The 13,809-nt window shown below is 45.5% G+C and overlaps 1 protein-coding gene across 1 annotated transcript in view; it reads left to right on the top strand.

Annotated features, from left to right (window-relative positions):
* LOC147894221 (Leucine-rich repeat (LRR) family protein) overlaps nucleotides 1-13,809 on the top strand; it is a 118,756-nt gene that overhangs the window by 51,266 nt on the left and 53,681 nt on the right. The gene's annotated exons all lie outside the window — the stretch shown is intronic.

Genomic DNA, 13,809 nt, shown 5'->3' with positions numbered 1-13,809 from the left:
TGTGCAGGAGGAGAAGGTCGTCGCAAATACGAAGGAGAGTCGTCGCCAGAGGAAGGGAAGTTGTGTAGTGATGGGCTGGAAGTGAAGAGAGGAAGGGATATCGGGGTCTTGGGAGAGGAGCGAGAGTCCGGGAGCTTCAAGATTGGGAGGAGGAGGCTACTGGCCCGAAGTGCGACTGCTGTGTGGAGAATTAGAGACGAAGGGAGGTTATGAAGCGGCCGGGGAAGTTCTAGAGACGGGGGGAGTCGGTGCGCAGAGAGGAGGAGGGAGAAGGTGGCCTGGTGAGGATCGCGCAGAAGGGAGGAGATGGTGGCTGGACTCAGGGGAGCTTAGAGAGAGCAAGCGAGGAGGGACACGGGAAGGAGGTTACGTACGCAGACAGGCAGCGAAAAGAGAGCTCTGGAGGGGCGATCATCTGGAAGAAGGTTTGGTTGGAGAAGTGGACAAGGTTTGAGAGATCTCAGGCTTGATGTTGCCTCACCAAAATTGCAGTTGATGCCTCTCCTCGATTTTTGTTTTGATTTCTATGAGGAAGGAGATCGCGAAAGCATGAAGAGGTTGACGGTGACCAATGTGGGAGTTTTTTTTGGCTAGCGCGGGGTGGAGGATTTGGCCCGGCGTGCTGCTCACGGGTGGACTATAGCTTGGTAGGAAGCTTGAGAACTTGGTTTGTATCTTGACGATGGAAGGTCTTTGAGAGATAATGGGTGAGGAGGGAGATCGACAAGATGATAAACAGAAGATGAAGACTGACTGCCATGTGTAGAATAACCACAGCAGCTCTAAAAAGGCAAGAGTCTAGGACGATCTGGTTCCAAAGGGTCGTGGAGGCTTTTCAATCCAATGAAGTGAGTGGGAGATCTGAAGTGCGGGTTTTGGTTAAGCTTGATTACTTGCTCCAAAGTGGATTCAAGGAGAATCATGGTGATTATACTAAGCTGATGTAAAGAAATCAGGGAAGAGCTCGGTGAGTTTTGCATGCTAGAGAGAGCTGTCGGGTGGATGCAAGAGAGAAATTGCAGCACTTGAGTATCTTGACAAAAGACCATGAGCTCCGTGACTAGGAGGGAGACCTTTAGCGGGGGATCTTGATAGTGAAGAGCTTCAACAGTAGGGGCTTGTGATGGGCTGTGTATTCCACTGGGTTTCTTTTTGAGGTTGTCTGGCTTCCGGAGAAAACGTGGCTAGAGTGTGAGTTGTATCAGAAGGTGTGTAGAGAGAAGGATGTTGAATGAAAGTTTTTTTCCTTGTGATTGTGTCGCTCGGGTGTTTTAAACGTGGATGAGGGTGGCTGTGAAGGTGGATTGTGTGAAAATGTGGCTAGAGTGTGAGTTGTATCAGAAGGTGTGTAGAGAGAAGGATGTTGAATGAAAGTTTTTTTCCTTGTGATTGTGTCGCTCGGGTGTTTTAAACGTGGATGAGGGTGGCTGTGAAGGTGGATTGGGCTCTACTGCTTTTGTCCATCCAACGTATTTCAAAATCAAAATCTTGCATTAATTCTGCCCATCTAGCTTTCCGTCCCCTCAATTCAGACCTATCACACACATACTTAATTGACTGATGATCGGTCAATACAAGAAACTTCGAACCATACAAGTAGTGTCTCCAAACCTTCAGTGCATACACGACTGCATGGAGTTATTTTTCTAGTGTGGGCCAATGATATTGGGTGTTGTCTAGCTTCTTACTCTCAAAAGCTACAGGTCTGCCCTCTTGGAATAAAGCTGCCCCAATCGCAAAATCACTCGCATCGGCCTCTAGAACATAAGGTCGGGTAGGATCGGGTAATGCAAGAACGGGTGCTTCGTTGATAGTTAACTTCAAGGTTTCAAAAGCCTTGTTCAATGCGTCATTCCAAGAGATCGGTTGGGTGGACCTGCGTCCACGACCTTTCAATATGTTTGTCAGGGGTGCCGTGATGTGTGAATAATCACGCACAGACTTTCGTAGAAATACCGTAAATCCTAGGAAAGAACGAAGTTGTTTCACAGTTTGAGGGATAGGCCATTCTAAAACCTTCTAGGAACGATTCAGATCAATGCTAATACCGTCAGAAGAAATCATAAATGATCTCCTTCATAAAGAAGTCACATTTACTCATCTTGGCATAGAGCTTATGCTGTCTTAGAATAACTAAGACAATCCGGAGTTGTTCTATGTGATCCTCTAGCGTTCGGCTATATACCAAGATGTCATCTAAGAACACTACAACAAAATTGCCCAGAAAATCTCTGAACAAATCGTTCATCATTTGCTGGAAGGTGGTAGGAGCATTGGTCAAACCAAAAGGTAATACAAGAAACTCGTAGTGGCCATACCTAGTTCGGAATGCGGTTCTATCTATGTGTTTAGCATAGATACGGATTTGTTGATAACCCGTACGCAAATCAATCTTAGTGAAATACTTCGCTCCGGCTAAACGGTCTATTAGATCATCGGAACGAGGTAGAGAGTATCGATTCTTAATTGTCACTTTATTCAATCGTTTATAATCTATACACATTCTCCATGTAGAATCTTTCTTCTTTCTTAAGAGGACAGGTGCTCCCCAAGGTGATTTACTTGGGCGAATATAGCCCATATTCAAATAATCCTGTAGCTGTGAAGCTAACTCATCCTCCTCAAGATGGCTCATCCTATAAGGTGGAACACTAATAGGTTGAGCCCCAGGTACTAAATCTATGTGATGGTCTACTGCCCGTTCTGGAGGTAAACTTTCCGGCAGTTAAGCAAGGAATACATCCATGAAATCATCTAATAATGTTCTCAATTCACGGTGTTCAAACACACTTAAATCATTCTTATTATTAACAGAGACAACAAATGAAGAAAGCGGAATCAAAACACACTGATAGACATCATAATGAGAAGTGTTTAATATATTCCGAAGCTACATCGCAAATACAATAGGTCCTTGAGAAGAGGGAATATTATCACACTGAATACAAAATTGGGTGTCCTTATCCAAAAAAGAAAGAGTATGTTCCTTCCATCCAATCCGAATATCATGGGTTTTAAACCACTCTATTCCGATTAACAAGTCCACATGCTCTAAGTGCATGACATAGCACATAAGAGCCGTTGTGTATTCTTGAACCCAGAGAGAAAGCGCTTCAATCTTGCGATCCCAAAACTGCTTCCTAGCTGGAAGCTGCACCTCATAGGTGTGATCGCTAGGAATCGTGGACAGCGCCATCTTCTGCACAAGTTTGTAATTAACAAAGTTGTGAGAGCTGCCCGGGTCAAAGAGAATGTGAACTCTTTGGTCCCTAACTTCTCCATAAACTCGGAAAAGATCATGGGAACCAAATAACGAAGTAATAAAAGTGCAATTACAAGAAAGTGGGCAGGTAATGACATTTACAGAAATACCGGTCATCGAAACTTGATTAGCTCCCTTAGCTTTCGTACCTAAACCCGCCTGGAGCTTTGGTCCCGGCGCTTGCTTTTGGTTCTTACGCTTAGGACAATCATTCTTAGTGTGGCCCCGCTCCTCGCAGATGAAGCAACGTCCCTCTTTCTTTAGCTTCAAGGTACGAAGGAAACGAGCACGGCCATTCTTCGCCTGAGTCAAATGTTTCTTGGAGGCGTTGTCTATAGACTTCGACTCCCCGGTACCAGTGGTAGACTGGAAGAACTTCATCTTGTTCTTTCCACCCGTGTCGGCAACTGTGGTTCCCTTTGCGCTGGCCATGGTATCATCATAAATACGCGCGTAATTCATGGCCTCTGGCAACGTGGTACACTTGTTGTTCTTGATCTGTAACTTGTACGAGTCAGGCAAACCATCCACAAAGAAACCTAACAAGGTCACTGGATCCATCTTTGTAGCTCTGGTCTGCAAATCCTGAAACCTCTGAAGATAAACCTCAAAAGTCAAATTCAGCTTGGACATATCGAGGGCTTTGAGCTTGCCTACGATATCGTAATCTTCCTCCTTCTTTAGAAACTCTTTCTTGAAGACCCCTTCGAATTCTATCCATGTTGTAGGCTTGGGTTGGAGTTCCTTCCACCACAATAAAGCCTTTCCTGACATAAACCCGGCTGCAAGCTGTATTTTCTTGTCATCTGGGTAAGGGTGAAACTGGAAGTGTACTTGCCACTTGTGCAACCAAGTGTCAACAACCTCCTTGGTACGAGACTTTTGATCTCCGGGAAAAGGATCTGGAGTGATGTTCGGACCTAACACTAAAGCCATGGCGTCCACGTGCGTGAGCGCCTGAACAGTGCTAGTCAAAAGTGTGAGTGTAGTCTGAATCCCTTGGAGTTGCTGTGTCAACCCCGTTTGATTCGTGTTAACCTGCTCAAACTTTTCATCAAGAGCAGTGGTGAATTCACTGAAGGCTTTTTTCATAATGAGATCATTATAGAGACCCTGGTCATCCTCCGCATGGTAGTTCATATCCTGGTCTCCCATCGCAAGCTCAGGGTCTACAAATCAGCCATATCTGAAACCTGATCTGATGAAGGGAGTGAACTTAGAGAAGTGACATGTGGGATCGGAGCTTGAAGGAGAGTGGAGCAGAGGAAAAAACTGTCCTGAGAGGAGGTGACGAAAGAGAAGAGAGGCTGGCCGATAAAAGAGGTACAAAGCTGACGATCAGCTCGAGTCAGTGAACCTTGAGACTCCCGCTGCTGGTCCCGCTGCTGGCTGTGCCGTACGGAAGTCTGCTGCAAGCTGTACCTAGGTGACGAAATCCGCCAGGGGTGTGGAGGGGACTTCTCGTGCGCACTAGCATAAGCTGAGGCAGAACTATAGTCTCGCCAGGCTATAAAGTAGAAGGTACAGCTTTTAGAAAGCTATGCTTTCTAAAAAAGCCCACCCTCCCAAACTTGGAGGGTTGATGCTTTTTTTTAGCATCCAGCCTCCCCGAACAGCAGCCTGGCCGCAATCCTGCTCCAGCCTATGGCGCACCCCTCTACACTCTCCTTCATGCATCACCTAATCACTGCGCAGCCCTGACCGTACACGGAATCCCCTGGGGTTTCCCTCAACCCTTTGCTTGCCTAGCAGCCCCTCTCACGCCTCTCCTACAGTCCTCTCCACTCTCTCCTAGCTACACCTCACACTCTCTCTCACCTAACCCCACTTAGCAGCCTCGAATTCACCCTCTCTCTCTTCTTCCTTCTTGCTTTCCCTAAACCTTAACCACTTCCCAAAACCGATGAACCAAACAAGCACTTGCAGGGTTTGAGCACGAATTTCGAAATTAGGGCATACTTGGAGAAGAAAATCGTCCAAAAATCTCGCAACAGAAGTTCCTACCTTATGAGTTGGCTATGATACTAACTGACACGTCCCCAGCACTCCTGAAACCTCTGATCTGCAAGCAAACACAAGAACACTCCAACGTGAGGAAACTGAGTAGGCTGCTCACCACCCAACCATAACATCTACGGGATGTGATCCCGAATTAGGAGATGTCCCCTCCGAGCCACGAGCTGAGCTACTGGCACGAACTCCCAACCAGATCCTAACCAGCCTGGTGTCCCATACCACCAGGTGGCACTGTGAAGCTTGGGATCTGCTGTTGGGCCTTGGGCTACGCTATGATGCAGGCGCACGTCCGCGACTCAATCCAGGATTAGACCTAGCACCTGGGAACGAAACTTGCTCCCATCGGCTCTCCGAGAACTGAACCCCTAGGCCCCTTATATAGACTTGGGCCCCAAGCGCCAAAAATAGCGAAGACCTCTAACTGGTTCGTACCCTTGCCACTCAACCCAAGAATCAAGCCTGCCTAGCTCTAAGCCTCCCCAGGCTACTTGAGCTAGTCTTGTGTACCCAGTACATGTCAGATACCAATCCGTGCACATGACACACACCATGTGGAGGTACAAAATCAGCATGTGGCTGAATCGGGGCATGTGGATCAGGAGGAGGTTGCTGTAAATTCTGATTTTCAGCATGAGCCTCAGCTGGGGAACCAAAAGCTATAGGAAGCACCCCCTCAAAAACATCATCTGAAGAAGCTGGAATAGTAAATTCAGCAATTGCATCCAAAATACAAAAACCCCAAATTTCTGCAAGAAATTGCACTTGAAAGGGGCAAATCAAGTAAAAGCCCTAAATTTCTGCAATTCTCTGCAAAAAATGCAAAAGCCCCAAATGTGCTCCTAGAATGCAGGCCAAACAATGGCTCTTTGCACGAATGCCTGCCAAAAAACACCTTCCAAAGTCCACCTGCAGAGAAAAGTTGCACGTAGTATGGACACCTTCACCTTGTATGGAACTGACAGTACGGAACTATCGGTACAGATTTCGTACAATGTACGGACATAGAGGGTACGGATTTCGTACAATGTACGGTATGCAAACTGTACGGATGTACTGGCACAGCTTGTACGGAATGCGGAGCTGGAATGGCTTGTAGTAGTATGGATAGAATGGGGCAGCTGTACGACGACCTATACGGCGCTGCAGTACGGAATGTGGGCGGCTGACTGGCAGGTACAGACGATGCACAACAATTGTACGGGCGTGCAACAGATGTACGGACGGCGGCCCGGCGATTAAACTGTATGGAATGCATTCGAGAGCTGGTACGGGTTATAAGGACGGCGTCGTTGTAGGTGTATGGACGGAAATCCGTATAGTCGTACGGATTGTACGGACGGGCAGGAGCTGGAGTTGGAGGTCAAGCTTGTGGGCAATGGAGCAGTTGAAGCACGGGCAGGAGAAACCTGCTCTGATACCAAATGTGAGAACAATGGGAGCAGAATGCAAGAGTGAGAGAGCAAGAGTGAGCTGAATAACAGAATAGAAGAAGTGAAGTACAAGTGAGAGAAAGGGGTTTTGTCTAAGTGAAAAACCCTTATCCTATCCACTAACCGTAGTCAGGGATTAGACTGTGGTTAGGGGGAAAAACCTCAATGAGGGAAAAGTGCCCCTAACCTACTTATTACAATACATTGGCCAATGCCTAGAATATAATAATAATTCTAACAGAAGAGGCAAAAACAGACGGAGCTTGAAAGAGGTGCACAAGGGGACGAGGAGGGAAAATGAGCAAAACCAGGGGAAGGGGAGGATGGACTGCTTGCAGGGAGACCCTTTTTCTGACGGCACCAAGCAGCTCCAAAGGCGGGCCGCTAAGAAAGCCCATCGGCCTACAAGGACATGGAAGGAGGCATAGAAAGGGCAAAAGCAATGGGTGAAGTTACAAGTTGAAGGCAGGGAAGACAGGAAGAGACATGGGGAAGGAACAAATCGCTCCAGTTTTATACAGGCTGCCTTAGAAGGCAGAGGAGCTTGGGAGCAAAGAGGAGGGGGAGGAGGGGAAAACGGAAGAGGGAGAGATTGAAGGGAAGTGGTGTAGGCCATCTCTTGGTGGTTCTAGTGATGCCCTATAGGCCATGGTATGTGTCTTGTAGGCATAAATATAGGCACTTGTAGTGTTAGTGCCTTTTAGGCCACATAGGACACTTAGTCCTATGTGACACCTAGGACACTTAGTCCTAGGTCTAGGTACTTGTACCTTGTACTCCTCCTTTTTCATTATCCAAGTTTGACATGACGGTTAAGACTTGTGCGACGCTTTGCTACCTGCACTCTCTCTCTCTCTCAATCGATCCTACAATGGTATCAGAGCAGGGGTCTACACTTGTCTTCCAGCTCTCCTCAGCTTCCCGAGTCCTCCATTGCTCATTGGGAGTCTGCTCCTCTGCTGATCGTCACTGCTTCAACTTGTTCGCTGTACAGACTCGTTGGACCTATATCTTGCCTCCGGATTTGCATCTACTTCTTCATTCGTACAGTCCGTATGACTGTACGGACGCTCGTACACACAGCATGCACACAGGACGTACATCGCCGTACAGCTCCGTACATGCGACATCGTACAGCTCTGTACATGCGTTCCGTACACTGCACCTACGTCGTACCTGATCCACACATCGTACTTCCGTCGTACTTGATCCGTACATCGTACTTACCCCGTACCAGCTCCGTAATGTGCTGAGCACCTGTTCCGTACATCGTACAGCTTCCGTACAGGCATAGTACAGCCTCCATACAGGAATCGTACAGCCTCCGTACAGACATAGTACCTGTTATCGTACTGGCATCCGTACAGTTGTGTTTACTCCAGGATTTGGTACAACGATTGGCATGTGTTAAATTTCTTGCAGTATTTTACTGTTTTTTGACAGTTTTTACTGTCAAACCCTAATTTCCCACAGAAAAATTTAGGGCTTTTGACATCTGGACCTTCAACCTGTCAATACAATACTTTTGACAAGGTTGACAACTGAAATCCTTCCAAAAATTGAAGTTTTCAGTTAATTTCAGGTTCAGGACTGTCACATTGTGCCACGTCATCACTCAGGTTAACAAAATTTCGGGCTTTTGTGTTGGGAGCTCAATTTCAAGTGGTGTTTGGGACAGTAACTCATATTTTTGCAGTTTCAAGCCTTGAGGCTATGCATTGGGACAGATTCGCATACATTGGGTCACATTTGCAAAAATTTCAGCAAAATTTGGGGCTTTTCTGCATTTGCCCTCTTTTTGGCCTATTTGCCCTCAATAAATTTGGTGCTTTTGCCAGATTTGCTGTTCTTGCAGTGAACATTGCTTGCCACAATCACATTTGGGTCAGATCTGCATTTGCCCTTTGATTTGGGTTGGAAATCTGCAGATATTAGCTGTCATTTTTGGACAGCCAGCTTTTTGCAGTGATAGCCTTGAGGCTTTTGGGTTTTCAGGTCTCTTTCAGGGTATCACATTTGCTATGGTTGGGAACAATCAAGATCTATTTGGCGTTCTTCATGAACATGATAAGTTGGATGGCACCAACTATCCGATGTGGTCTTATCTCATGAAACATATTCTTGTTGCAAAGCATTTGTGGAATATTGTTTCTGGGGTTGATCTGAGGCCAGCCAATGCTACAGTGGTTGCCTCTACTGCTGGTCCCTCTGCAGGGGGTACTCCTCCTGATGCCTCATCTTCTAGCACTCCTGCTACTACTCTTCCAACTCAGGAACAGACAAGATGGGATGCAAGAGATGCAAATGCACATTTATGTATTGCTTTATCATGCAAGAGAATCATTATTCCACACATCCGGTCTTGCAGGACAGCAAAGGATGCTTGGAATAAATTGGCTTCTCTCTATCAGATTTGCAATGAGGCACGTGTTGCATATTTGAGAAGGCAATTACAGGAAGTCAGCATGAATGAAGGTGACTTTATGGATGCATACCTGACAAAGGTCAAGGACCTCATGGAACAACTTGCCAACATTGATGAGGTGGTGCCAAATTCACAGCTTGTCAGTATCACATTGAATGGACTGCCAGATACATATCAAAGGTTTGCTACAACCCTTCGATTAGTGGCAATGGGTAATCCAGACCACTATTCTTTTGATCAGCTAGTTACTTTGCTTTTGAAGGAAGAGCAAAGTAGAGCTAATAGACAAGCCATTATTCCTGATCATGCATTTGCTTCACAGCAGACAGGAAGAGGCAAGGCTTCCAAGCCTATGGGCAAGCCAAAATCTGCGCATAGCAGCTGCAATTCCTCCCATGCATCTAAAAATACAGCAGATAAGTCAAAGAAGAAAAGATGCAACTATTGTCGCAAGACTGGACATGACATTTCAGAATGCAGGAAGTGCATTGCTTCGGAGAAAAAGAAAGCAGGATTGACAGTTAATGCCTCTCATGCTATTGAATCCCATGAGCCGGAAGATGCTTCACATGCACATGCTCTTCAGGATGATTGGGCATGGGCTGTCCATTGCTCATTTGATCCCTCCAAAGCTGATGCATTCTTTACTGCTAATGATGCTCAGTCCTGGTACTTTGATAGTGGTGCTTCCAAGCATGTCACATCTTGCAGACAATTGTTTCATTCTTTAGTTGATGCACCTCGAGGGGGGACTGTCACATGTGCTAATAATGCTTCATATGCTGTAAATGGAATTGGAGATGTGCAGCTCACATCCATTTCAAGCCATCCTGTCACTCTGACAAATGTTCTTTTTGTGCCTGGAATTGAAGTCAACTTGATTTCAATTTCAGCAATTGCCACTTCAGGTTTCAGAGTTATTTTTGATGGCTACAGATGCCTAGTTTATGATCTTCGTGATGACAATGCCATAGTTCTCACTGGCACTTTGCAAAAAGGGCTTGATCACCTTGATCATCACTCAGCTGCACTTTCTATTGAAGCATTTGCTATTTCAGATTCACAGCTTGCTGAAACTCATCTTTGGCATGAGAGAATGGGTCATCTTTATTATAGAGCTCTTGCAAAGCTACAGTCACAGCATATGGCAAATGATGTACCTCAAACTCACACAGTTTCCAAACATGTGTGTGAGGGTTGTCTTTTGGGAAAGATGCTTCTGTTTCCTTTTCAAAAGAATTGTCCAAAACTCTCACAAAGGAAATTGCAGCTAGTATAGAGTGATGTCTGTGGCCCCATGAGGACAAATGCCATTGGGGGGTACAAATATTTTATGACTCTCATTGATGATTTCACAAGATATTGCTGGGTATATCCTTTAAAGGCCAAATCTGAAGTTTTCTTATGCTTTCAGAGGTGGCTGAATATGGTTGAGAATGAATCAGGATGCAAGCTTGTCACCCTCAACACAGATAGGGGGGGAGAGTATATGTCTAAGGAGTTTGATGCATTTCTGTCTTCACGGGGCATTATCCACTGATGTACTACTCCTTACACTCAGCAGAATCCTGTTTCTGAAAGGTAAAACAGGTCCACAATGGAGATGGCCAGATTCATGCTTAAGGCCAAGTCTTTGCCCAATAAATTTTGACTTGATGCAGTAATGTGTGCAAACTATGTGCTGAAAAGATCACCTACACGGGCATTGAAGACTATTACACGTTATGAAGCATGGAAAGGTAGGAAGCCTTCACTTTCACACATGAGAGTTTTTGGGTCTCTTGCATATGTTCATGTACCATCTCAGCTGAGACATAAGCTTGATGACAAGGCAATCAAATGCATATTTATTGGTTATAGCCAGGAGAGCAGAGGGTATTGGTTATACCAACCAAATATTGGGAAGATTATTGTCAATAGAGATGTAATCTTTGCTGAACATTCCGCTTCTCCTCTTGTGGAGTGCAAAGCTAAGCCAGATGTTGACATGTTTGATGCCTTTGAATCTTGGTTACCTTTCCCATCCTCAGAAGAGGACTTTGACCAGCAACATGAGCCTCTTGCAGGCCCTTCACCAAGCAATAATCAACCACTACCCCATGCTGATTTGCAGGTTTCTCTTCCAGCACAAAATGATCCCACTATTCATGATGCAGTCATTGAAGAAAGAGCTGTCAATAGACAGCAAAGGCAAGTTCCCAGATGGCTTCTTGATACATTGAGGGAGAGCAAACAAGATCAGCCTTTTGCTGCCCGGACAAGATCAGGGAATAGACAGCATGGTCACTTTCTTGAGTTTGCACTCCTTGCTACAGCTTGCAATGAAGAGCCTCTGTGCCATAAAGATGCTTTTGACAGCAAAGAGTGGATGGATGCAATGAGAGCTGAGTTACATTCCATTGCTAAAAATGACACATGGGAATTAGTAGATCTTCCTCCCGGCAAGCATGCCATTGGAACCCGGTGGGTCTACAAATTAAAAAGGAAATCTGATGGCAGCATAGATCGATACAAAGCCCGTCTTGTTGCAAAAGGGTATGCCCAACAACAAGGCATTGACTTTGAGGAGACATTTGCTCCCACATCGAGGATTACTACCATTAGATGTGTCATTGCCATTGCAGCCCATCATCATTGGCAAGTGCACCAACTTGACATCAAGACTGCTTTTCTTCATGGGGATCTGCAGGAAGAAGTATATGTCACACAACCTCCTGGCTTTGAGGTTGTTAATTCTGAAAATAAGGTATGCCGGCTTAGAAAAGCCCTTTATGGTCTGAAGCAGGCACCCAGGGCATGGTATGCGAAAATTCATGCACACTTACTATCCCTTGGTTTTCAGAATAGCCCCACAGAACCCACTCTTTATGTCCGCGGGAGTGGATCTGATTTTTTAGTGCTGATTTTATATGTGGATGATATGCTCATCACGGGCCCAGATACTCAGCAAATTGCAGCTTTCAAGGTTGATTTGCAGCAGGTTTTTGAAATGTCACAATGGGACAGCTCCACTATTATTTGGGCATTCAGTTTTCTCATGTTGAGGGGGGTATCATGATGTCTCAGTCCAAGTATATTGGACAGCTCCTTGATCGTTTTCAGTTTGAGGATTGCAAGCCAATCTCTACTCCAGTGGACCCTGGCTTCAAATTCTCAGCTCATGATGGGAGCCCACCATGTGATATCACTCTTTATCAGCAGGCTGGTTGATGCCTTATTTATTTATGTCACACCAGACCTGATTTACAGTATGCAGTATCTCAGCTCAGCAGATTCATGCACATGCCCAGTTCACAGCATTGGCAGGTAGTGAAGAGTGTCTTCAGATATCTCAGAGGCACTCACGATTTAGCCCTCTTCTATGGTGATCAGGGCTCACTTACCATGCATGCTTACACGGATAGTGACTGGGCAGGATGTTCCGACACCAGAGTGTCACATACTGGCAATTGTTTTTTGCTTGGCAATTCATGTATCTCTTGGCTCAGCAAGAAGCAACCAACAGTTGCCACATCTAGCTGTGAGGCTGAGTACATGGCAGCTTTCACCGCTACAGTAGAGTGTGTTTGGCTTCGATAGTTACTTACAGATCTTGGTATTCGCCAGACATCCTCCACTATTGTCTACACTGACAGCCAGAGTGCTTTGGCCATTGCAGGTAACCCAGTGTTTCATGTGCGTACCAAGCATATTGAAGTTCATTATCATTATGTTCGGGAGCGGTTGTCAGCAGGAGACATAGAGTTGTCCTATCTTCCGACAGAGGACAACATAGGAGATATGTTTACAAAGGCACTTCCTTGTCCCAAGTTCGAAGTCTTCCGACTGGCTTTACACTTGGCTCCCTTTGTTACATGATCTGACATCCCTTGTACATTCATAGGTGGCTATATCCTTTTGGATGAACATGTGCCACCATGACAAAAAATTACCAGGTATTCTAAGACGTTTCCAGAGTACTTCAGCCCATCCCATGGAGGGGGGTTTGTAGGCCATCTGCTGGTGGTTCTTGTGATGCCCTATAGGCCATGGTATGTGCCTTGTAGGCATAAATATAGGCACTTGTAGTGTTAGTGCCTTTTAGGCCACATAGGAGACTTAGTCCTATGTGACACCTAGGACACTTAGTCCTAGGTCTAGGTACTTGTACCTTGTACTCCTTCTTTTTCATTATCCAAGTTTGACGTGACGGCTAAGACTTGTGCGACGCTTTGCTACTTGCACTCTCTCTGTGTCAATCGATGCTACAAGTGGCTGGCCGAGAGGAAGGGGATTGACACAAGGCTAGCTGGAACAGCAGATGAGCATGTCTCTTGACCCACACTTAAAGACACCTCATGTCCATATGCTTGTAGACCCTTGTATGCACTTAAATTCGTACACACTATAAATAAAGAGTCAATGGAAAGGTTGCAGACACTGTTGTGTTTTGTTGGTACTTCTTATGGGTCCTGATTTAACACAAAAACATTGTTTTTTAAGACATTTTTGCACTGTTTCAGTGTTTCTCAAGTTATCATTTACGTCCTTAAGCACCCAGCGATTAATATGTACAGTTTAAACCCCTTTTGTAATGTTGAAATTGAAGCGAGGTACTTTGTATTTGGTAAAAGATTAGCCTTTGAAAACACAGCTGTTACAGTACAAACTGGATGTGCATATTGGAAAGTGTCTCC

This window comes from Dipteris shenzhenensis, chromosome 14, assembly GCF_047967505.1.
Source record: "Dipteris shenzhenensis isolate YYH24624 ecotype China chromosome 14, Dip_SZ_1.0, whole genome shotgun sequence".
Taxonomy (NCBI): domain Eukaryota; kingdom Viridiplantae; phylum Streptophyta; class Polypodiopsida; order Gleicheniales; family Dipteridaceae; genus Dipteris; species Dipteris shenzhenensis.
This window is presented reverse-complemented; position numbering and strand designations above follow the sequence as displayed.